This window comes from Urocitellus parryii, chromosome 1 (genome assembly GCF_045843805.1).
Source record: "Urocitellus parryii isolate mUroPar1 chromosome 1, mUroPar1.hap1, whole genome shotgun sequence".
Classification (NCBI taxonomy): domain Eukaryota; kingdom Metazoa; phylum Chordata; class Mammalia; order Rodentia; family Sciuridae; genus Urocitellus; species Urocitellus parryii.
The window spans coordinates 210,917,721-210,943,296 of NC_135531.1; the positions used below are offsets into that span (position 1 = coordinate 210,917,721).

A 25,576-nucleotide genomic window follows, 5' to 3' on the forward strand; every position below is an offset into this window, starting at 1 on the left:
ACGTTACTCTAAATTTGCCAGAAAAAAAATTTTAGGTGCCATGACACCAATTTCTAGCTTTTAATGATATATCTAGTCATTTCAATTCTCAGAAACTTGGAGAAAAGGTAGGCACAAAATGAATAGAATTATTTATTTTCAGTGTGGTCTAGAGAATTTTAAGATGGATTTTTTTTCTATTACATTTTAAAAATTTCTCCTTAACGGATGTCACATTGAGCCATTCACTTCTGTTTTATACCCTCCTATAGAGTTCTTTCAAAAATGAACTGCAGTTTGTAACCCAGGAAAACGGAAGAAAGATGCTGTACTGCTCTTCTTTAGGTTTTGTGTGATGATTTTATTGATAGAGGGGGATTTGGTTTTGAGGCCAAAGTATTTGCTGAGGAAACAGCTCCTGTTACCACTAGCCTTTCTCTCTGGATATAAAAGTCTTCTTGGCCTGGCAGAAACTAAGTTAATGCATAGGTCAAGGCTGTTGAATTAAGAAACAACACCCTCATTGTAAAGTTGATGATTGTACAGAGATAAATATTGTCCAATTTTGTTATTGTTCTATTTTTTGCTATTCAGATTCATTAATTATTTTAAATGGTCTTGTATCATTAAAACTAGTGGTCAAGTTTATTTTAAGCATTTACTGCTGAGATTTAAACCACCTCCAAGTTACATAACAGCTACTCCAATGCAGAACTAAGCAAAGATCCAATTTCTTGGGCTGTTTGTCCCGGGCTCAGTTACCTCTTACACAGAGATGATAACTTTCTTCTGAATCCAGTTCTCCATTTCATTTCAGCTCCTACATCAGAACCTAATACTTATTCATGTTCTCTGCATGGGTTTCTTAGGACATTTCTGCTTACCCAAAACTTTCTTGTTGCTGTTAAATAGGAGGCTGTGTTCCAGAGATAATATTTTTTGAGTTTACTCCATCAACATTTGCAAAAGCTTGTTTTTAGTGCTGTCCTATCCTAGGAAAAAGTGGGTGACGGTCTAGGAAAGAAGTACAGATTTCTTTTACCCTCAAGACATTTAAATCAAAGTTTCTCAGTGCCACTTTATATTGATGCTTTAAACGTTTATTTTAAGAATACTTTCCCAGATTCTTATAAACCAGGAATAAAACTTAAAGTACCCATTTAAAATATATTTAGTATTTTTATTTCATCTTTTCAAGGATCATATATTTTCACCTCATTCCTGATCTTAACTCTAAGAATCACTGACACGGGAAGACTTTCTGTTGGATATTTTTAGCTGTCTATAACTCTGCTGTTAAGAATGTACAAAGTAATGGCTGCAGATGTAGCACAGTGGTAGTGTACTTGCTTAGCAAGTGTGAAGTCCATGGTTCAATTCCCAGTATCCCCAAAACTAAATAAACAAAAAGGAATTCAAGTAATGAATTGGTGGAGAACTACTGTATTTAGTTCTTGGTTAGCTTCTTAGTATTTGCAACTACTGTTAACAATGGATAAGATATAGGTATATTTAGTACTTCTTAATTCCTGCAAACTACTTAAAATACACCAAATTTAAAGAATAAAATAGAAAAGAAAGTGAAAATTTAAAGTTCAGAACAATGTGTCTTGGCAGGAAATTAGACCAAGAACCAGAATGTCCATGGTTTAGGGAAGGGAACTGAGTTTGGTGATATTTTTATTGACCACCTATATACGAGGTATTTTACACATATTATCCCTTTCAATTTTAGTTTGGCTATTTGCTAACTATATTGACTTGGACATATTGCTCACAGTTTTGTACCTCAGTTTCCTTAGTTTTCAAAATCACCCCCCCCCCAAAAAAAACCCCTTACATATCTTGTTAGGATATGTAACCTGACACAAGGTAAACACTTTGTGAATGTTTACTACTAACATCCCTCTTTGATGAGGATACTGAGGCTCTGGGAGGATAGAGAACCATATTGTCGTTGGTGAATGAATAATAGGATGCATGTGAAGCTCATACAGTGTTCTTGATAACAAGCTGTTTCTCTTTGTAGTATTGGTTCTATGTTTAGCTAACCTTGTAATCTTAGGTAAGCCTTGGTTTCACCATTTATAAAATAGAAGCGTGGAGGTTAATAACATTTATGGCCCCTTTCTCTTCTAATATTATATATTTTTAATTATGATCTTCAGTGACCAGTGAATTTATTTGACTTTGGGGAAATTTTGCATATCTTTAGAAATGATCTGGGATTAAAATATTTGACAGCAGGTCTGTGGTAAATGGCTATTAAAAGAGCATGGTAGAATCATCAATGAAACTGACAGAAAGCTTGTCTGATCCCTTTAGTTCTATTTACTTTTGGTTACTTGCCTTTAGTTGAATTAAAAAAAATCACTAGTTTTGAAGGTCATGCGGCTAAATAGTATATTACTAGTTTCCTATTAGCTTTATACCCTCTGATTTATGGGTCACGATGATAATGGTTGCCTAGGTTACTTTTCAGGGATATGAGCTGCTTTTGTTGAAATCTCCGACTTCACTTATGCCTGCACAGGTGTCTAAGGGGTGGTGACTTTTGACCTCAGAAGACTGAAAAGCCCATCCTAATGCCCCCATTTTCTGAAATGCATCCCATGAAGATCCATGAAGTTTTCTAGTTTTTGTCTGTCTGTTTTGGCTTACAGAATTTTTTAAAAATATATTTTTAGTTATAGATGGACAATGCCTTTATTTTGCTTATTTAATTTTATGTGGTACTGAGGATCAAACCCAGGTCCTCACACATGGCAGGCAAGTGCTGTACCACTGAGCTACAACCCCAGCTCCTGGCTTACAGAATTTATATAATATTTTAGAAAGATGAAGTGCTGAGAGCCATTGCCAAGTAGGAATGACGCATCGAAATTTCCTTGCCAGCGTACCCCATGTTGCTTAGAGAAAGGACTCGTGGAAATGGACTTGCCTTGGACATTCACAGTGACACTGCACGTATGTTTGAGAAAGGCGACCCTGCTCAAGGACCAGGGTGGATCCGGGTTTAGGGAGGATCCTACTGGATTAGGGCAGATCCAGGTTTAGGGTGTATCCTGCTGGTTTTAGGGAGTATCCCGCTCCTTGGGTTTAGGGCGGTTCCAGGTTTAAGGTGTACCCTGCCGGGAATAGGACATATCCTGCTGATTAGAGCCTGGTGGAGTATGTTCTGGATTTCCCCAGAACGTGTTTGTAGAGGGCCGGTGTGAGTTCGGGAATAAAGAGTTGCTGTTTGAATCTACAAGGTGTGTGGTGGCTCCTGATTTTGTGCCCAGCCAGACTGTGGCAATGAAGCAGAGTTCTCAACATACAGTTTGTACAAAAGTGCAGATTCTAAGCAGGCATCAAGATGAGAATATAGAATGACTGTTTTTTTTTGGGAAATGAAATACTCTGAAAACAGCCATTCTAAATATATAAATAAATTCATCATATCTTTGTTGAACATCTATTAATTATCATGCACTGTGCAAAGAACTGAAGAGTTCCATAAAACATGGCAGTTTCTGTCTTCAATGCACTAAGATTCTGAGAGAAAAAAAAAACAAACAACCAAACAAAAAATTATATAATGTAATGAGAGCAACATGAAAAGAAATCTATTACAAGAGATAAGTAAACCTAAAAGGAATAACTTTACACGAGGAAATACACATTTTTGAACTAATCTACCCTAAATACATAGAAGACTCAAGAATTTTATGTAAGCACAAACCATTGATTACTTCATCTCCAATCACCTTTTCCCATGCTTCAGGCCACCTGCCTCTTCATTGTCCTGTGTGTGTGTGTGTGTGTGTGTGTGTGTGTTTTCTTAGAATAGAAATCAGGGACATCTGAGATACATCCACTGAGCTACATCCCCAGCACTTTTTATTTTTTAAATTTTAATTTTGGGACAGGATCTTGCTGAATTGCTGAGGAGGGCCTTGAACTTGTGATCCTCCTACCTTAGCCTCCCTGGTTTCTAGGATTATAGACATTCACCACTATGCCCAGCCAGTCCTGCTTCTTTATCTGATGCACCTCCCCAAACACTTGGGGAGGTGTATTTAAATGTTGGGTCTCCCCACTCCATGAAGAAACTTTTTTGCAAAGCTTCTTATTTCAGAGATTGACATACTGCAATGTGGACACAACAGGCTTGGTTCAGTAACATCTGTGTTTGGCAAGTTTCACCGGTAGCAGCTGGGTTTCAGATGTCTTAGTAGCAGGTGGCCAACACTTCAGGCTTGGGAGAGGAAGAACTTCTTGCTCATCTTGTTATGCTGTAGTATAAGCAATGATTTAAATTCATTTGAAAGTACTAGAAGGATGAAATAAGTGAATGGAAGGCACTCAGTCTTTGGTAAGACAGGAAGGGATGAAAAGGAGAAAACTTCAGGTTTTGTAGTTATGTGAAAGTGAAAACCCATGACTGTCCTGAAGTTTTCTTGGGTACATAAGAAAAGAGTTAGGTGGCACCAAAGTTATCTGATACTGGCAATCTGAAAAACAGTAAACATAGTTTCTTTCCAAGTGCTTAGTCATGCTTATGATGGCAAAGAGAAATATTTGAGACTCTTAACTTCCCTGAAGTCTTGGTCTTCAAGATTGTTCCTGCTGAAATAATAAATTTATGCTTCTGAATGTGGTTATGATCAATGTTTCCATTCCCTGCCATGTTTTCTCGTTGTAATCCCTAAACCTGTTTTCATTTGGCTTGCTTTAATTCCTTGAGTAAAAAGCAGCAGTAGTGTTTAGGGAGAAGTGTTTTTGTTTTAAATATGGCTTATGGAATAATAATTCTGAAGAACAATTCCTAAATTCATAATTATACCCCCTTTCCCTTTGAAATTATTTTAATAATGAAAAGAAATTGTTTAGACACATGGGAAATTGTGTTGCTGTTAGGTATTCCAATCAGCAACCAAACTCTTTGACTGAAATTCTTGTCACAATAAGGGTGAGAGATAGGGGCAGAGACAAGAAGGCTGAAAGCTGCTTCAGGTATTCATAAACGGTATCTTTAAAAGTCTTTTAAAGCATTAAGTATTAGACTACAAGGAAAATGTGTTTTTATGTTTTATTCCAATTAGAAAACATTGATGGAGTAAATAGAGAATACTATTATAAGTTTCTGTGGGATCTTAAAGCAGAATTATAAATCTACACAATTTAAAATTATCTAGTATTTCATTTTTAAAACATTAACATTTCTATATGCTCTAAACAAATTATGCTCAGGATAATTACTAGCCAGCAATGTTTTTATCCAGTAAATGAAAGAATCTCCTATATAACAATTTCTTATTTAATTTATTTTATTCAAGGCAATAATTGAGATGAGATGTGTATATGGAGAGCCAGGAAATGCACAGCAGAGATGTGTAATTTTGGAAAAGAATTTCAATCTCAGTTGCAGGCTGATCAGATTAACAACCTAGACTCTTCTCCTTTACCAGTTCTCTATACAAATATTTTTTCTTCTGTAGTCTTCTGGATTCCCACTGGATGTTTACCCTCCTTCTGCCTTCTGTTGTTTCTTCAGGCCCTTACTTTGGCAAGTAAAATCATGTCCAATGCTTTTTACTCTATCTTCTCCCATATCCAAGTCAGATGGAGGTCTGACAGATGGCCATGGGTTATTGATAAAAAGATCCCTGTGGGCTTTGTAGCTAGCAAGGTGATGAGGACTTGGGGGAAAGCAGACACAGGAGGGCCTGGAACCAATAATTCTCATAAGCATTCATTTCAATCAGTAAACACTTAAAACATCTACTATAGGAACTATGATAGGCACCATAGTAAAAAGTGGTATAAGAGATGGTCTCCATTTTCCAAGCACTGAACTTTTCTGGGAGAATTAGTGGGAAGGAAATCCAAGACTGGCACCAGATTATTTCTTTGTTGAGTAATTTACTGAACTAGATAAAAGTTAGAGATTTGAAAAAACAAATGTGAAAAGCATTGGTATATTACAAGGGTTCTCAACTTTGGCTGCTCATTATAATCTCCTATTGTAGCTTTTAAACAATGGTTTTCAAACTTTAGTGTGCAAGAGTATCTGGTTAAATCTGATTACTAAGCCTATCCCAGAGTTTATGAATCAGGTAGTCTAGAGTGAAAAAGAATTTGCATTGCTATCAGGTTCTTAGGTGATGCTGATGCTGAGTGGTCCCAAAGCCATACTTCTGATAGACACTGTTTTTAATTATAAGGATTTTCAGGTCTTGCCTTCAGACTCATCCGATGGGTGTAAGGATGGAAATCTGGTATTGTTCATTTTTGGTTCCTTAATTTTAATGTAGGTCTAAGGCTGAGAACCAGTGTTCCACTGTAGAGAGAATGGCTGACTCGCTGAAGTTGCTGAGTTTGGGACTCAATGAATCTACACATTCCTATGGGTCAATTTGTAGGAATTCTGCTGTTTAATCATCTTAAATAAGTGACATTATTTGATTTAAAAAGCAAGACAACAAAAACAACTCTGAGATTGTCGTTCAAACTAATTTGGCTGCCTTAATTTGTAGAGTCTTTCAGACTATACCTGGGTACTTTCCAATGCCACCTTAAAAACATTTTAGGGGTCTTCTGTGGGAAAATCTTCAAAGAAGCAGGGTCCATTAGAACCCCATCTAAGCCTTCCTTGGACTTGTCTAGCCCTCAAAGTTCCAATAAGTGAGCTGGAGTGGGCATGCTCAGTGGGCAGGGTCGGGTTTGCGGGGTGCAAGTGGGAAGCCTGTTACTCAACTGCAGTGGCTTGCCTCCTCCCCCCACCTGTACGAGGCTGGGCCCAAGGAGCCTGTGCTCAGCATCCCACCCCCTGGTGACTGGGCTTGGTCTTCTCTGCGGGTCCCAACGCTGACATTCAGGCAGGGGGTCAGGAGGCCTGGCGCGCCTCCAGTGCGCGCGGCTAGGGGCAGCCAGGGTGAGGGACTTGGGCTCTTACGGCGGGGTCCCAGGGGTCCGCTTGCCTCCTAGAAGCGTCTCTAGGCCCAGGGAAGCCTGCCTACCGGGCGGTGCCGAGGAGGGGAAGCCAGATCTGGGGGCGGGCGACGAGAAATCAGGTAAGCCAGCTCTGCCGGCCTGCGGGCGGACGAGTGTCTCCCCTCTCTCGGGCAGATGGCGTGGGTGGCCCGCGTGGGGAGGGGACAGGAAATCCGACACCTCCACCGGCTTCCCCGGCCTAGCTCAGCCCTGGCTTTCCCGTCTGCCAGCCAGCTGGCAAGGCGGGGCGGGTGAGGCTGGAGTTCGGCATGGCCAAGGCGCAAAACAGGAACCGCAGCTTAGGGCGAGGGATATTACGTCCGCTGCGGCGCGGTCCTAGCCTACGGGACCGGTGTCCCCGTGTCCCCGTGTAGTCAAATTCATTGGGCAGAAGAGACCTCGCTCGCTCGACCCCCCGCTAGTTCGCCACGTACCCCCCAACCCCGACCCGGGTTCACAGCTCCACTTCCGTGTTTCCCCGCTGGGCCGGAGGAGCCTGGGCCCTAGGTACCCGCCTGGATGCGGCGGCCCGGACGCCAGGGTCAGCCCGACGGGAGGGAGGCGGCGCTGGAGGGGGAGGAGGAAGTCGCCCGGGAGGCGGGGGCCGGCCGTGCCGGGCGCGTCGGGTTACACTCGCCCAGCCTGACCCGAGTGACATCCCCGCGCGCCTCGCTGCGAGCACAGGGCCGAGCCTGAGATCCTAGGGGGGAGGCTGACTCCGCCCTGGCTGGAGGAACTAGGTGCTCCTGCCCGCTGCCCCTTCGCGCGTGAAGATTAATCTCAGGTGTGTGTTTCCTGGGCGATCCCCCTCCTGGTCCCTGGGGTTCTAGGGGGGAGTGGTCCCTTTCTGATCCTGGCGATTCTGGTGGGGCTCTGGTGTTATGGTAGGTGGTGGTGGCGGGAAACTGGAGAAAGATTTAGAATTTCTCCCCATCCACGGAAGACTCGTTCTCATTTGGGGTTTAACTGTTGACGTTTTGGAGGGGAACTAGGGTTTAATGCATTTGTAACACTTAGAAAAAAGTGGCAAGGCTTTAGGGCGGGGTTTGGTATCTGTGAAAGTGTATGCAAACTTTTAGCTTGTGAATGTGACTAATCTGATAAGAAGGATTGTTGCTTCTTTCTGAGGCAAGGGTGGGAACCATTCTGGAAGGGGACAGAGCTTCTTTGAGAAACTCAGCTTACCGGGGTGTGACCGTCTTTAGAGGAAACGGAAGGTATACACTGATGAACTTAAAAACAGCCTCCACTCCCCACGTAGTAACTTTGATCAGCAAAAATAGATTTGCAAAGTGCTTTGGCAAGAAGGTGCATCTGGGTGAATGAAGTGCTGCTTCTCCAGATGGTCTCTAGACCGTCTTCCACCTTATTCAGAGGAACTTTCACTCTGGGAAAGCCTTCCTCAAGAATTCCAAAGTAATTTACAAACACATATTCGCACCAAGTCTCAGTGACAGGGACAACCCAAATTACACAACACATTATAAATATCATAGGAGGCAACTATAGAAATAGCTAACAGCTAATTTAGTCTAGGTGAGGGAAGGAAGTTAGTAAGTTACCCTGAGTTTTTATTGCTTAAAATTGTTAATATTTTGCATACATTCCAAATTTAAGAGATGTGATTTTTTTTTTTTCTTTTTGGAGTGTGGAGGATAATGGTAAGCCTCACATTGGAACCAAGCACTTTGTCCTAACTACTGACTATTCCAAGTCTCTAAGTCCCACAGTTCTTGGTGACCATCATATGAGAACTGAATGTTATTGCCCAAGGGATACCACGTGCAGCCTGGGGAACCTTGCTAATGTGGGTCTTGAAACCTCCTGGTGTGTCTCACAGGAACATTATGTCAAGTTATAATACTTCCTGGATTTTAGCAATTCAGCTCTTTCAAAATAATATAGCAATACCTTAGTGAATAATACATAAGGATGAAATTTTAGTTTTGAGAATCCACATTGTTAGATCTATGCTCTTTGGTAGCTCTGTCACTTTATGTTTTTAAGAAATTTTTAAAAAGACAAAATGAAATATATTTTTTCAATGGATGCATTATAGAGATACTAAGCACTATTGAAGCTCTGCCTTAACCTCCTTTTGATTTATTAAAATATAAAGTTGTTTGGCTGGTCCATAATTAAAAAGAGGGTCACAAATATACCAACTGTCAGTAGGTTTAATTCCCTCCCCATTTAGTTTTTGGAATTGTTTAATATCATTTATAGCTCTTAAAAGCTGTATCATTTTCATTGGCAAACTATAATAACTCTGAAATTATCCATTTAGTTATTTGTTTTCTGTTTTAGCTCCAGAATTGAAGTTCTATGAGAGTAGGGCTTGGTTTATCTTGCACTCTTTTTTATTGTGATGACTACCTTGTAATAAGCACTTAATAAATATTTCTCCAATGACTAAACTGGAACAAACTAGCTAAGTCTAAAAAACCAAAGATTTTGGCCTTAAGTGGCCTAATTAAATTCACTAAGCCTCAATTGTGTCACTGGAAAAATAGGTATAATAATATATAACATGTGTAAAATTGTCAGTGATGTATCAGGCAGGCAGTAAACTTCAAAATACTAGAAGGCAGTTAACTGCTTTCCTCCTTACATTTTCTTTTTATTTTCATAAAGGAAAATTTGATCCTCAGCTCTGAAAAAAAAGACCCCCCCCAAAAAATACAGTTAACCCAACAAGTCACTTCTTGTGTGTCGTCCATAAATTATCCTCTCTTTCCTAACTTTAATATGTGTATGTGTCTTGGGGTAGCGGGAGGTTTGCCTAGTTGCAGCTTTGGGTATTAGAGAAGGGAAGCAATTTTGAGATCATTATTTTTCTCTTTACTGTGGGAATATGTTGATGCTTTCAGGTCGGTTTTCCAAAACTTGATTCTACTTGTCAATACTTGGACTCATGGGATTGCCCTAAGTACAGAAACTGCTTCAGAAAGCACTACATATCATGTGTTACACTCATCTTCTTAAGTATTCTATAGTCTTGTGCAGCATTATGTAGGAATAAATGCTGGATAAAAAAGTACAGTTATACTCTTTTTGAGAAGGTTAGAGTTTAATAATACAGCACACATATAGTCATGTACTGTACATCTTTGTTTTGATAAAAAATGGACCACATACATGATGGACCAAAAGATTATATTACCTAGTGTGTAAGTACCCTCTATGATGTTCCCATAATGATGAGATCAACAAATGAGGGATTTCTCGGAATGGATACCTTATTCTGTGTCATTGAGGCTATCAAATAATATATATATTTCTGATTTTAAGTAGGTCAAGCTTGGTTCTATTAGTTCATCAACGTTTATGGGAAGAACCATTTAATAAGAGATATCTCCTCTTCAACTAAAAATTTACTGTCACATATTGTGATATTATTAGAAATATAACTTCATCCTGTTCCTGATACAAGAATTTCCAAGATCCTTGGAATTTCGGGAGTGATCCAGTGTCTTTTTTGCATATTAATAGGATTACTGGTGATTCTCTTGAGCTCCTGGTTTGCTTCTGGGTGGGGCCTGGTTCCTCTAGCCACCAGTGATGTGATTAGGGAGTTGAAATTCCAGCCCTACCCTTGACTTCTGGGTAGACTGAGCCAATCGCTAATGGCCAGTTGTTTGATTACATGTACATATTTAAAATCCAAGGTTATGTGGTGTGGAAAGCTTGCAGGTTTGTGAATACCTGCAAGTGCTGTCCAGAGTAGGCTCGAATCACCACACCATTGCTCCTGTGCTCACACGGCCTAACATCTGGCTGCTTCTTTCTATCCTTATACTATCCTTTATAATAAGCTGTAAAGGTAAGTATTTTCCTGAGTTTTGTGAGCTGTTATAGCAGTTTTGTGAACCTGAGAAAGTTGTGGGAACCCTCAATTTATGGTCAAGTTGGACAAAACCAAGGATAACCTGGGGACTTAAGTCAGTTGTGATGGCTGTCTGAAATTGGGGGTAGGGGGAGGTAGTTTTGTGGGTGTGAGTCCTTAACGGGGTGTTCTGCCTTCACTTGAACAGTTGATTTCAAAATTGAATTAAATCACAGGGTACTAAGTTGGTGTCCTCAGAGAACTGGAGAATTCTTTGGTTTGGAAAATCCACACATTTTGTGTCGAACGTGTTGTAAATGTAGGTGTAGGTTTTTTGAATATGTATGTATTAATACAATTTGGGAGCATCTTTTAAATTATTCAGGAAAAATGAAATCATGTGCTGTAAAAAGTAAAAACTTTTCAATAGTGTAATACCGTTGCAATGTAGATACTTTTTGAACAATGACCATTTAATTTAGATTTTTCAAGCATTATGTTCTTCAAATAGCAATATGGCTTTTGTAGAATTTCATATTTGATTATGCATATATATTTTTTATAAAAATTTTAATATAGAGGGAAAGCAAACTCTAGAAACCATAACACAGAAATCATTTTATGAAAATGAGGTTTTTAGAAGCTGCTAATATCAGATGGAATCAAGGAGAATGGCTTGGTGATGGCAGAGTGACTTGCTAAGAGAGTTTAATTATCTATCTGCTGGTGGCTACTAAGACCAGGAGAAAACTTTAGATGTTTTTGTACATATTATAAGAAACATATTTATGGTCAAGGTGACCAGTTTGGAAAAAATTGGTCATGATTTTATGCCATTATATAACTTCAATATAACACAACAAGCTTATAAATGTATTTCAAAATTGATTAAAACAATATACTTCAGAGTCCTAGCTTCACCAAAGTTGTTTCCCTTTTATTTAACCTGAAGAAAGAAAGGATGTTTTGTTTCATTGTGTTAATGTCAAAGCTGCTTTGATCATATCCCTCTGTGCTGCACCCTTCTGGGGGCCATTCCACCCTGTGAAATCTAGTTCCAAGTATTTGTTTGGAATTCAAGGACTTCTCTATGCCCCAGGGTTCTACCCTTATCTTCTCTAGCATCCAGCCAAATAGGATTAGTTGAACTTCCCTAAATCTACTTTATTTTTATAGCTACCCTATGCTAATGCTCTTCCTTTTATTTTGTCTTTTGAAGGCCTTATCCCTAGCTTCTAATTTCTTGAGAGTTTTCCTCCCAGCTGGGGTCAGAATTGTTTTGTACACTCCCTAAACTCTTCAAGTACTCTTTTGGTGTCACTCTGAAGTCTGTATACTCCTTTGTACTGTAATTACTTGAAAACATGAAACATTTCCTTTCTGTGGAAGATCCTGCAGAGCATAGGCTGTGTTCTACACGTTTTACAAACCTGCTGCCTAACCCAAGCTCCTTGAGCATGAGATATATCTAGTAAATAGGTGATTCTATGCTAATTTAAACATTCCTTAATTTTTCAAGAAATTAGTGATAGGCATGGATTGGTTGTGATTGTCCTGCAGATAACACGGAACAGATGTATTTGAAGATAATCAGTTAAACTGGGCCTCTAAGGTCTATTTCTTTTTTGGTCTTCATTTTCTCCCTATGTGTTTAGCAGTTTCAATGTTTAAAGGGTATTAGGAAGAGGAAAGGAAATCACTGCAGGTGAACCAGTGTTATAAAAACAATTCCAGAAGAAAGGTAGAGAAACCTACTTGGTGTCTATTTCTGTCGGGGTGTTTAGAGCTCATTGCTCTTGCCAATTTCTCCCCTTTTCTCCACCTTTCAACTAATCCAATCTGTTCAGAAAGGATTTGTATGATTAATTTATAATAAGATGATTGATGAATTACGTTATCGACCTACTCATACAAAGATCTCTGAATTCTAAGGAAGCAAAACTTTGGGGACCATTTGCGAATGCCAGGTTGAAGGAGACTTTGGGGAGCAGCATTTACTTCTAAGCCTTCCCGAAGTCACATTATAGGCACTTCAGTATGACTCTAGTGTCTTTGTACCTTCTAGTTTCCTATTCTATAAAATGAGATGGCTGGACAAAATGAATTTAAAGTCCATAAAAAACAAGGATTGTTCTATTCTGGTCCTTCCTAAGAGGAATCTCATCTTGGCCAATGGCGTCTATTCCTCTCTGGACTTTGGTCTGACTTTCCTCTTCCTTCCTGGAAGTTGAGGTTCCTTTCTCAGCTTTTCTAGATGTGGCATACACACCCAAAAAATGCTGTGTTCCTTACATCTGCCTCTTTATGTTCACAGGACAATCATAGCAAGTATATTTTTGTTTTTTTAAAAATTAGGTTTACTAGTATTAACCCATTTTGCATCCTAGCTCATCATTAACTAGCTGGGATACTTACCTGAAAAAAAAAAAAAAAAACAGATTCATAAAACTTTAAAATAGAAGGAACTTTGGAGATTTAACCCAATAGTCTCCTTTTATTAATAATGATAAAAATTATAAGTACCTATGGACCAATTGCCATTTTCTGGGCACTGTACTGAGCACTTTGCATTATTTCATTATTACACATTATTTTATTTATCAACGATGAGCTCTGTCATATCAAGGAGCAAATGGTGGTCCAGAGAAATTAAGTGCCTCACTAAAAGACACATAGCTATTTGGTGTTAGGACAGAAACTTCATGAAACCTGTGTAAAGAAATAACAAAATGAAATGATAATTCTATTCCCATGACTATTATGTATTTCCTGATTTTTGCTACTTCGGTTTCTATTGCTCAACTCATTGAACAATTTAACATTTAAACACTTCCTAATACATCGCCATGGATGATGCTGAAGTTTTTGAAACAGTTGAATGTGCAACATGGCATGCTTGCCTAAAATAATACTCTTTTTGATTTGAATTCTGGAAGCCCTTGACATTAGTAAAAACTTCTCAATCTTAATGGACATGGAAACAACCTGCAACTTGGTATCAATCTTCTTTTTCCACTCCTGGGTTTGTGAAGGCTTCTGGGAAAATAAAAAAAAAATCATGCAGATTATGGGTACATACAAATTCATGTTGTTCATCTTTACCCATGAGGCAGTTTTTTTACTTGTGTTTACACAGGAACTTTTTCCATTTCTTGCCACACTTTTTCCAAACTTGGATCATTTTCTTTTGAGTCTTCTTCTCTACCTGTGCATTTATCAGAAGATGACTGTTAGTGGTTAAGGCATACTAAACTTTTTTAAACAGAAAGAACTGAAAATAGATACAAGCTTAAATGAAAATTTATTTATTGTTTATGCCATAGTGTGGGTTGGTGTATGGCTTTTCTTGTCTTAAGATTGGGGTAGCCTGGATCCTTCTATTTTGTGATTTAGATAATCCTTAGGGCTCTGTTTTCAATTGCACCCAGCTAGTTGAAGGTGAGAAGCATGTCCACTTTCTAAATGCACAATCTTGAAATTAATGTGTGTTTCTCATGGCTCTTTGCAGGTTCTTTCCCTGGGTACTGAAGTTCCCAGACTCTGTCCTTAGTTCTCTATTTTTCTCTCAGTTGATGATTCTGCACCAAGTCTCTCTATATTCCTGATTCTGGTGATTTCCCAAATCTGCATCCCCAACCAGATTTAGAGATTCCTGAGCTCAGAGTCAGTGGACATTTTCACTTGGCTGTCCCACAGTCTTGACAGGACATTATGATTTTTCCCTCCTTACTCTCCATGCTGTTTCTCTTCTCCTTGAAGAGCAAAATAGCCTTTTCTCTCACCTTCTACATCATCCATTAATTTGTTGTTTATCATTTACCTAATATATACTGGTCATTTCCCCACAAATTAAGACTAGTGGTTTACAAAAGAGCAACTGTTCTTGTTAAAGAGTTTTCTACTGGAAGGAAAAGAAGTAATTGGTGATTAAATAAAAGACATGGGAGACATGAGTTCGAGGAAAATAAACTTTAAACTTGGTGGTAGATTGAGATCTATTAAGTTTCCTGTGGTTGCTGTTGAAAATTACCACAAACTTTGTTGTTTAAATGAACAGAAATTTATTTTCTCATGTTTCAGGAGACCAGAAATCTGAAGCCACTTTCACTGTTTCCAATCTTAAGCGCTACTGAGCTCTCTTCTGAGGCTCTAGGGCAGAATCCCTCACCTCTTCTAGCTTTGGTGACTTCTGACCCTCACTGGCTTGTAGCTGCATTACTTCATTTTTCACCGCTATGGTCAAAATTTCTCTCCTGTTTTTCAAATCACCATCTACCTCCCTCTTAAAAGATATCAAGTTATTGCATACAAGGCCCACTTAGTAATGAAATATAATCTCTCCATCTCAATATCCTGATGTAATCATGTTTGCAAAGTTTTTTTGTTTTTGTTTAAATAAGATAAGACTAACAGGTTCTGGGGATAAGGATGTGGACATATTTTGGGTGCCATTATTGAATTTGATACAGTGTCCAAGAAAACTTTAAAAAGTAAGCAAGGACAAGGTTTTGTAAGGCTTTGTAATCCAAGGTAGGATGTTTGGATTTTGGTTTTGGGTGACAGAAGCCTTTGGAGGATCATATGAAGGTGAATGAAATGATGTGGTTTTGCTATAAAATCGTGCCTCTTAAACTTTTTATTATTACCCTCCGAGAGGAAAATTATAATTAAAATTAATTAAAAGCTTGAAGTGATTTTTCCTTAATATTACAGTATTCCTTAAATACTAAGATATGAAGGTTTTTGTTGTTGTGGTGTAGAGTTGAACTATACAAGACCATAAGTAATTATACTATATGATAATTTTTATCTGCCAAGAACCACTGTTAGTGGCATTGCTTCTATTGAGAATACATGCTATTACAGATTTCTCTGGCTGCTAAAAACATACAGGATTATGGGAGATGGGGGTAAAAGATTAGAGGCAGAACTTCAGTTGAGAGCTATTACTGAGAGTAATCATTGTGTGGGCAGGCATTATATTAAAAATGGAAAGAAGTGGATAGATTTAGGATTTAGGATTATTTTTGAGATAGAGTTATGTGATTGTTCTCACTGTCGTGTACGTGCTTGTAATCTCAGCAGTTCAGGAGGTGAGGCAGGAGAATTAGAAGTTCAAAGCCAACCTTAGCAACTTAGTGAGGTAGGCCCTAAGCAACTTAGTAAGATCCTGTCTCAAAATAAAAAAAAAAAATAAAAAAGGACTGGGGAATATGGCTCAGTGGTTGAGCACCCCTGGTTTCAATCCTTGGTTACCCCTCAATAAATAAATAATAATTTGGAGGGAGGAAAGAAGAATCAAAATAAAGGTTTTTATTTGCTACTGGAGCAACTGAGTCAATTACTGGGAAATGGAGAATTGGGAGAGAAGCAGACTTAATGAAAGAAATGTGTTGTTTTGGCAATAATAAGTTTCAGGTACTTATTAGACAATTTTCTGAAGATGTCATACAACTGGATGAATTCAGTTTGGAGATTGGGAGAGGGATTTTAGCTGAGGTTACACAGTTAGAAGTTATTTTCATGTAGCTTGAATTTGATACTGGAGGGAGTTCCTATAGAGAATGTATTGAGAAGGGGACCTTTGGAACAAATATTATATATAGGAGAAGGAGCAGTGACCAGGGAGTAGGAAAGAAAGCAGGAGAGTGTGATGTCTCTGAAGCCAATAGTTCAGAATGTTTTAAAAGGGAGATGGTTCTACTGTGTCAGTGATGCAGGTAGCATTTGGTGAAATGAGGTCATTTGTGATTTGGGCAATCTGATATATAGTTCTTAGTGGACAGATTGGGATAGAAGTTTATTGGATTAAGTTGTGGAAGTGGAGACAATACTTAAAACTCTTTCAAGAAGTTTCATTGTGAAGGAAAGCAGAGAAATTGAATAATTCTTGGTGGGGATATTGGTCAAGGGAGTGTTTGTTAGGAACCGAGGGTTTTAGAATGAATTTCTAGCCTGACAGAATGATTAAGTAGACAAGAGAAACAGGAGAGAGTGATGGATACTTGTAGGAGTAAAATTCATAAAGAGCCAGAAAGAGAGGAGATCCAGGGCACAAATGGAGGGGTAAGTCTTTATTATGAACAGGAACATTTTTATGTATATATATATATGTCTGTATGTTTTTAGTTGTAGATGGACATAAAATTTATTTATTTTTATGTGATGCTGAGGATCAAACCCAGTGCTTCACATGTGCTAGGCAAGCACTCTACCAATGAGCTACAATTCTAGCCCAGGAACGTTTATTTTTAATAATAGAAAGGACTGCAGAGAGAATGGGTACAGGAGTTATAGGATGTAGTTTGACTGGTGGGAAGTTGGAGGCTTTACCTGATTTCTTCTGTTTTCTCGGTGAATTAGGGTGATGTTGAAATGTGGGAAGGTGAAACAGGTTTGGGAAGAAGGATGTGAAATGTAACAGGATTGCTAGTCAATAGGGATTTCTCATTAAAGAATTGCAGCCAGGAGTTTAACTTGAGACCAGTTGTGGTTGTCTATTTTTCTCCAGGTATTATTTTCAGGTGTTTGGTTGAGGATGTGGAAAAGGCAGATAGTTGGTTTAACCAGTTTGGGGATCTTCGAGGTAAGAGAGAATCAGGAAGAGAGCAGGAAAAGCATTAAAGATATAAAGAGAGAGATTACAATTTTGGATCTTTACCTAACCTGTCAGAGAGGGAGTGACTAAGCGAAACAAATAGTAGTGAGTAGATTGAAGAACCAGATAATCCAAGATGTTGGAATGGAAATACCAGAGTAGAGTAGTTGAGTTGAAAAAAGAGAAGGTGACATTCACAGCATGGAGTTCTTGAAGCTGAAATCTCAAGCTGGTGCAAACAATCATGATGCCCAAATCAGAGGTTATGATAATGACAGTAGGTGACTGAAATAGATTCAGGAATAGTTCATGAGAGCTGAAGAGGTTGAGGAATTGGAGTCTCCCTGTAAATACATAAAATAGAATGAAGACAGAGATGAAACTGGGAAGGGGAATAGCCAGGTGTTAATATCATAGTGAATGAGGGAACACCTAGCAAATGGGTAGATGACAGTAAGAAAGGGTAATGGGTAGTAAAGTCTAATGGCATGAATGTCAAAATGGGTAAGATTTTTGAAAGATGTTAGAGGAAAAAATTGAAAAGTGAACTAGAGAGAAACTTAATCCACCTGCAGGTTGGGGGATTTTGGAGATAGGAACAGAGTTGTTACTAAAAGTATTTCACAACTCAGTGAAAGGGGAAATCACAGGAGCAGAGCCTTGGAGCCTTTTGCAAAGCTAGGCATTAACTTTTTAATCATTTGATCATAGGAAGATATGAGAAAAAGGCTAGTTATGAACCGGCTCAGATAATTTGATATTTTAGTTGCTGGTACAGCATCTTTATTTACACTGACTTTAGACTTAAAAGTGAGAATAAAAATACCATTTCCTTGAAGGGATGGTGAGCAAACAGTGTTATAAGGGTTCAGCTTTCAAAATTCAGGTTCTTACCTTTCTCATCCTGTCAAAAGGAACATTGAGACAAGGTAATTGAATTTACTAGGCATAGATTTTGAGTTTGAGGGAGTGAAGAGGGAAGAATGGAAGGGTAGGCAGGTGAGAAATGGATTGGGCTTCCGGTGGACCCATGTAAAGAGGATTGTTGAGGAAGCTGGGTTAGACCAGGTGATGTCTTGAGAGGGTCTGAGTGGGGACCACGTGGCAGGCAACTCTGGGTGACATGGCCAAGATGAGAAAAAGCTGTCTGAGTACCTTCTGTGCAATCTAAAGTGTATTTTGTATGTCCTAGTTCCAGGTCCAGAAGATTGGGCCAATTGTAGGATAAAGGGCTCGTTGGGGGACTGTTCTTGTGTGGCTAGTAGCACCTAGGGCCTTTTCTCAGCCAGGAGAGTGGGTAACCCCTTGGGGAGTGGCCTTCTGGTTGGCATTAGCAAAGGACTGCTGCTTTCAGGGCAGGTATTTTAGCAATCCTCCCTCCAAATGGCATTCGAAGTGTTCTCTATTCCACTGTCATTAGCATTGTCTTAGGACCCTTGACAGTTTACATCTGGATGTCGTCTAGTCTCCTTGTTTTCTTGCTCCCAGATTCATGCCCTTTGAGTTAATCTCACAGCACTGCTGTAGAGAATGGAGCATCAATTCAAACATGATTCTATCCAGTCCTACTAGGAATATTGTGAGGATTAGTAGAACATACACATCAACTGTAACTGTCCTCATCACTAATCTGTAGCCAACAAATAGGTGTGCAAATTTCTCTTGGCAATCTGTTGCCTACTGGTCAAAGTCCAAATTGCTTTGAATTCTCATGTGGATCATATGAGATATGCAGCTATTACCCCACCCTACTCTTTTTTTCTCATCTCCTCACTTCTGACTGCCTTTATCACGTTGAGCTTTAGTCATCCCACATACCACACCCCTTGTTCTTGAAAATGCTGTGTGCACTCATATCATTGCTTTTTTGCTCAGAGGCAATTTGGACCTCGTGGATCTTCACTATCAGAATTAAATACTGCATTCTCTACACACCTGTCCTGATGATGCTTCTACCTCCTTTTCTCTTCGGGGATAATTACCTCCTGAACACCTTGCCCAGACCTTAATTAATCATTTTTATGTATTTTAGAATCTCCTTTTCTAAACTATGAGTTCCTTCAGGGCAGAAACCATTAATTATTCATTTACAGATTTAACGTAGTAGTTGCTAAATAAATTTTGTAAAACGGATGAAAATGCAGTACATATTTGCATTTACATATTGCCTTTTGTGCAATCTAAAGTGTATTTTGTATGTCATTTTTCAACTTCCTTTTTTAACAATAGAGGTTAAATGTCCTGATGAGGTAGAGGCTAAATGCAGGAAATACTTGGTGTCCATGTGGCTGTCCTTAATTAGGATGGAATGCCAACTTGTGTTCTTTTACTGAGTGACTTTTATTGCTTGAGGAATTTTGTTCACTCTTGTCACTGCTTTATGATGAGTTTTAATCACTGGTAACTTTTTCAGTGATATATTGTTAAGGTCTGTAAAATATTGTTAAGGTCTGTAAACCGGTGGCAATATATCCAAAGAAATACAAATATCAAACAAATGTGGTTTTCTAGTGTATTGAAATATAATTGACAGGGATTTTTGCCAGTGCCCACTTACAATTTGAAGGGTTGGTGTGGACATAAGGGATTGGTGATATTTTGGTTAAAAGTCCAGTTCTTGGTTTTTTGGTTTTTTTTCTTTTTTTCCCCCAAATGTAGGTTTCCTTGATCCCATGGTAAGTAATTCCATGTAATAAAGAACTAAAGAATATAAATGAGATATCAACAATATGAATTTAGTAAGATGGGATGGGCAAACTGGAAACAAGGGCAGGAATGACTCACTTGTTGCAGATGGTTGGAGATTGGTGGGAAGGGGAGGGAGGGCAAGGGTGGACAGCAGGTGGCTGAGGAGTCTGAGGAATGTAGGGGATCACGTGACACAGGTGATAGTGGCTTGGAGGACACAGTACATGACTGGCTTGTGGTTGGCATGCTCTGAATAAGTGACCAAGCAAGACCCGTTTTTGGCAGTTTAAGATGAAGTCATTGACCTTTGTTCCCAGGTTTGTGCTATAAAGTTAACCAAAGCTGTGGTGTACGTTTTTTATATCCCAAGATCAGTGCATCACTCTCGAAGGGGCACATTCTTGAAAATCACTTGATTTCTTCATAAATATATATATATATATATATATATATATATATATATATATATATATATACACACACACACACACACACACACACACACACATAACATAGTTGACTACTTTCATGGCATTTTGATTTTATATTAATATTTTTTTCTAAGGGAGGTGGTATACAGAATTTGTGATAGAATCAGCAACACTCCAGCTTCTGTGAGCTAAAAATAAATACCAAGAGATATCATTTGGAATAGAGCATGAAAAACCACTCTTGTGGGACACAGTTGTCCCAGAAACTTGGGTGAACTCAGGCGACAAACCTTTGGTCAGGCTTGTTACAGGGAATTTTTAAAAATCCGCCAACTAACTGAACGACGAGCAGTAAAGATATAAACACTGGACTCCACGTGATAGGAGCCTGACCCAAAGTGAAAGTTGAATACCTCCCTCTGACCTCTGTAAGAGGTAACCCATGGCCCAGATCTGCATTACATACTGGACTTTATAGGGATTTATTTTAGTAGAACACTCCACAAATAAGGGTGTCTGTTCTGTTTGAGAGAATGTTTGTTTTGGAGAGAGATGCTAAAAAATGCCCAAGAGGCCTGTTACCACATCCTGGGAGCATTAAGTGCACTTGTAGTCCAGCAAGTGCAGACAGGCCAAAGCAGGTTTGTTGCTCTCTGAGACTGGGCTGTTTTTGTTCCCTGCTCTAACTGCTGTCTTCCATGTTTAACTACTGTCTTCCATGATGGCCAATTCTGCACTGCAATTCTGCACTATTTGCCAGATTTAGAGCTCATTGTAGGTGCTCAGTAATCTTAGCAATGGGAGTCTGTGATGGCAGGTGCATTTACACTGCATTTACATTCTCTTAAATTCTGTTTAACTTTTGACATTCATGAGATTGTATAGATGATGAAACCAAAGCTCATAGTCACATAATTCATAAGTGGCTAAGTTGCAGGTCAGCCTAGGGATGTTGGTATCTGATGCACAAACAGTGAATGTTCTCCTGAACATGACAGTGATATCATTCAAATATGTCAGGACAGCGCCTGTGACTGACTGGCAGCATGCTGACTGTACCTAGAGGAGTGGCTGTGTCCTGCAAATGAGTATTGCATTGTCACTGAGAGGGGAGAAGGAAGGTAGGCCCCTTTTGGAGGTATGATCTCCTTTCTCTGTGTATCTGTGGGCTTCTTTTAGGGCCTGGCTCAGTGCAGGGTCCCCTTGGGAGTGTTGCTGATAGAAGAGATTCTGTACATAGTTGAATGTTGGAGAATAACCACATCCAGGAAGTTTGATGAGATTTGCAGTGATTTGATTTGTTGTGATAAACGTTAAATCTCCCAGAGGACGTAATGTACAATATCTAAAAATGTAGGGCTAGTTGAGGTGCAGTTTAACTCAGGTTTAAATGGTTATTGTGTCTGATACTCAAGGCAGATTCATTCTAAGGGTGGAGACTGTTCTTCAAAATAAGGCAGATAATTCTGTGACATTTTCTAGTTCTTGCTCCAAGATTCCTAATAAATTGCAAAGGCAACATATCTTTTTTTCTTTTTCTATGTGGGTCTTTTATTCATTAAAGACAAGAAAAGTTGTGCAACAGAAAAATCACTGAAGTAATGGTCAGAAGATATGAGATTTAGTCAAATGTCAGCTATCCATCTGCATACTGCTCTTTAGAGTTCTTACTTTTTTTTCCCTACTTTTCTCTCATATATGCATATATAGTTTTTCCTTATTATAAGAATAATACATGTTCATTTTAGAAATCTAGAATATGATGCAATAAGGAGAAAAATAAAAATTACTTACAACCCTACTTTTCAAAGATGAAATTTTAAACATTTTGAGGGTTATATCCTTCTAGTTTTCACATGTGTGTTTGTGTGGATATGCACGTGTACTTTAAACAGAAACTCACACACACATACACACACACAGGTACCGTTTTATCTACTTTAGTTCTCTTCATTTGCCAATTATCCCATCCCTACTCATAAAGAATTAATTCCTAAGCAATAAATATGTTTTTAGAATTTCTAACTTATTTTATAATATCCACATATTTCTAAAACTTTTTTCACTTTATTATAATTGAAAAAAGTTTTAGAAATATGTGGATATTATTAAATAATATTTCAATCAGAATGGGATAGGGATATGCTGAGGGCAGTCTTTTTGGCATGGTGAATGAACTTACTATCTAGTTTGGGTGGGAAAACGGGAGGAGGCCCCAGAAAACAGAAGGCCAGGGCTATGGTATCCAGCAGTGCCACAAAGAAGGGTGTGTACAGATGATCTTGACCTTTCATGTGAGGAAGCTAAAGTCCAGAGAAGTCAGCTAGGAGGCTTTGTTGAAGCCGAGACTGTCATAAAGTAGGGTGACATCTCTGGTGGTAGTAATCTCTGCAGAGTACTCAGCTGCCTCAGAACATAGTCTGATAAACAAATCATGTTGCCAGCAGCTGCCAAACTAATGGCCAAGGGAGTCGGCAGAAGTGCACTGGGTCAGGTCAGGCTTGAAGGTGGCCACGTGAATATTGGAACCTGGAGTTTCGACTGGAGTCTTATTAGAAATGCCAGTTTTTGTGTCACTTGCCTGCTAACTGCCTCATGGTAAGCCCAAGGGCTCAAGCTATGAGCTAAATATTTTGGATTAACTTTGAGTTTCCCTTAACATTATCTTGAAATTTCTCATTGAGGAGAGGCTGTTGAGTATAAATTGCTAATGTGCTCTGCTGATTTCCATCAGCTGTGTGATTTGACTGACAACAGTGTGAACCTAGCCCGCTGGGGTCTGGTGAATCGTATCCGCTCTGCCAGAGTGTTTCTTGAGCTGGAATTGAAATGCACGGCCCTTTAGTTTCCAGTGTGATGCCAACACTCAGGCAATTGACTCTTGCTCTTCAGTCTCCAACAGGGGGGAAATTATGAAATAAAATGGGGATAGACCAGGCATTCTCCTTAAGATTCAAACCCATAAATAGAAATAACTAATCATATGCAGTCTCTCTTGCCCACTAATTCTCTACTCAGCTGGGACATAATGAGGAGAGATAAAGAGTGAACAAATTAGACGAGAAAATAGTCAAAAAGACAAACCACTCCTATCCTTAGCTTCCTAGTTTGGTGCTGGTGGGAAATGTCCTAGGTGCCTTTGCCTGTTGAATTGTGACTCAGGATTCTTTTCCAAAATGGGTCTAAAATCAGTTCAGGTTATATTGAATGTGTATGTGTATGTGTGTGGAGAGTCACCTGTATACAGCCCCCGCCCAAGAGGAAATAGAAATCACTTTGCCTGTTGGTATTTGAGAACCTCTTTCAGTTGACACTTCCTTGTTCCTGGCTTGTCAGTCTGAATGAAATGGAACCATCTTTCAAGTATCTGAGTTGAGTAGATATGTATGTTCAAGATTACCTCTGAAGTGTATGTTTTCCTACTGTAGATCCTGTTTTTGATTGTGGTTTGTCTTTTTGACTATTTTCTCGTCTAATTTGTTCACTCTTTATCTCTCCTCATTATGTCCTTTTTTTTTTTTCATACGTTTGTTTACTCATGAAGATGGCTAACAGTGTCCTTAAGGAAAAATCAACTGCTTTTAGTTGTTATTCTAAAAGCTGTCCTCTACAATACAGCTGAAGTGTTTCCTTCTTTCTTTCCCTCCCTCTTTCTCCCTGACCCATCCACTTTCTCCCTCTTTGTTTTCTCATTCCTTCCTTCCTCCCTTCCTCCCTCCCTCCCTCCTTCTCTCTTCCTCTCCCCCTACGCTCTCTCATGAATTCCTTTGGATCATTGGATGATTAAAACTTTCCATTGACTTCTTATCTCTATCCTGTCAGAATAAAAACCTTGCTGGGAAGAGTTCATATGTGATTTGGCACCTGTCTGGCTTTCTGACTTTGGCTGGAACATACTGCCCACGTCATTTACTCTGTTGCAGTCATGGTGGCCTTTCAGTTTCCCAAGAGGCCCAACATGTGCATGCCAGGTATCTTTGTGTGCCTGTTGCCTCTTAGGAGACCCTTCTGTCAGAGTCCTGTGTGCTGCTCTCTCCTTTCTAATTACATTTTCCTGTGAACATTTTATGTGAAGCAGTTTCCTCAGCTCCCAGTTACTCTCTCACTTGTTATTTATATTATTTTTTCACTGCACTTGTCTTTTTTGAAGATATTAACTTTTAATTGTTGTCTCCCCCAATCCATGAGAACAGAGGATTCGATTCCTCAGTCCCTGGAGCTGGGCAGGGGATACAGCAGTTATCCATTTCTCCTAGGTGAATGCATGCCCCCAGAATCAGCATTCCTCCTTCCAGCTTCTTTCCTTGGGAAGGTCCTTCAGTGATGCTTTCCTCAGTATGTGATGGAACTTGTGCTTTGGTTAATTTCCAACAAGATATAATTTTTTAAATCATTTTATTGCTCATGATAGGTGTGTTTTCTATAAGGTAACTTCCAATAAGGAATTGTGTTTTTTTAGGAGTGGCAGATAGATTTTTTTAAATTCATATATTTTAAAAATTTTCTTTAAATCCTAGAAAGCATGGGGAAAATGTTCTAATTATTTCTAGAACAGAAGCAGATAGTCCTGCTACATTTTTTGCCTAAGATCATGTGGGTTTATATAGATGAGGCAGAATTTGAAATATGAATTTGCTTTTTAATGCCTGGATGGGCACATGTATCTGGTTTGAAATTTCTAATATTTCTAAGAGTCATGGATAATTTGTTTTGCCCATAGCATGTATAGCAAAACCCATAAGTTAATCTGGTAAATTCCTCTAGCTTCTAACACAAGCAAGAAGGGGGAGAAAGTCCCCTGAATAATTAGAGTCAGAATGTTGAAAATCCAAATGCAGATAAGTAGCTCCTTTTGCATTATTTGGGGATATTTATTTATATTTGAAGTACAGTTTTAGATAATTTGTTTCTCTCTCTCTTTTTTTAAACCAGAGTGAAGAAATCTCATAGAGCAGGTAGAGGAAAAATTCAGATGAGAGCAGTCTGAGTTGGGGCTGCTAATGAAGGGTTAATAGTGTTTTCTTTTAAACTGTTCCTGAGGGTATCACCCTACCATAGCATGTAGTATGGATGATT

At 38.9% G+C, this 25,576-nt stretch overlaps 1 protein-coding gene across 7 annotated transcripts in view; it reads left to right on the forward strand.

Annotated features, from left to right (window-relative positions):
* Nucleotides 1-25,576, forward strand: part of Gpd2 (glycerol-3-phosphate dehydrogenase 2) — a 153,809-nt gene that overhangs the window by 21,872 nt on the left and 106,361 nt on the right. For 3 of the 7 annotated variants that reach the window (XM_026401478.2, XM_026401476.2, XM_026401477.2), the window contains exon 1: nt 7,593-7,741. The exons of 2 other annotated variants lie outside the window; for them this stretch is intronic. The gene's annotated coding sequence lies outside the window, so the exon portion shown is untranslated. Of the gene's footprint in view, nt 1-6,950; nt 7,038-7,591; nt 7,742-25,576 lie in introns of those variants that run through there. 2 more of the 7 variants (XM_077802606.1, XM_026401473.2) reach the window with 2 other exon arrangements.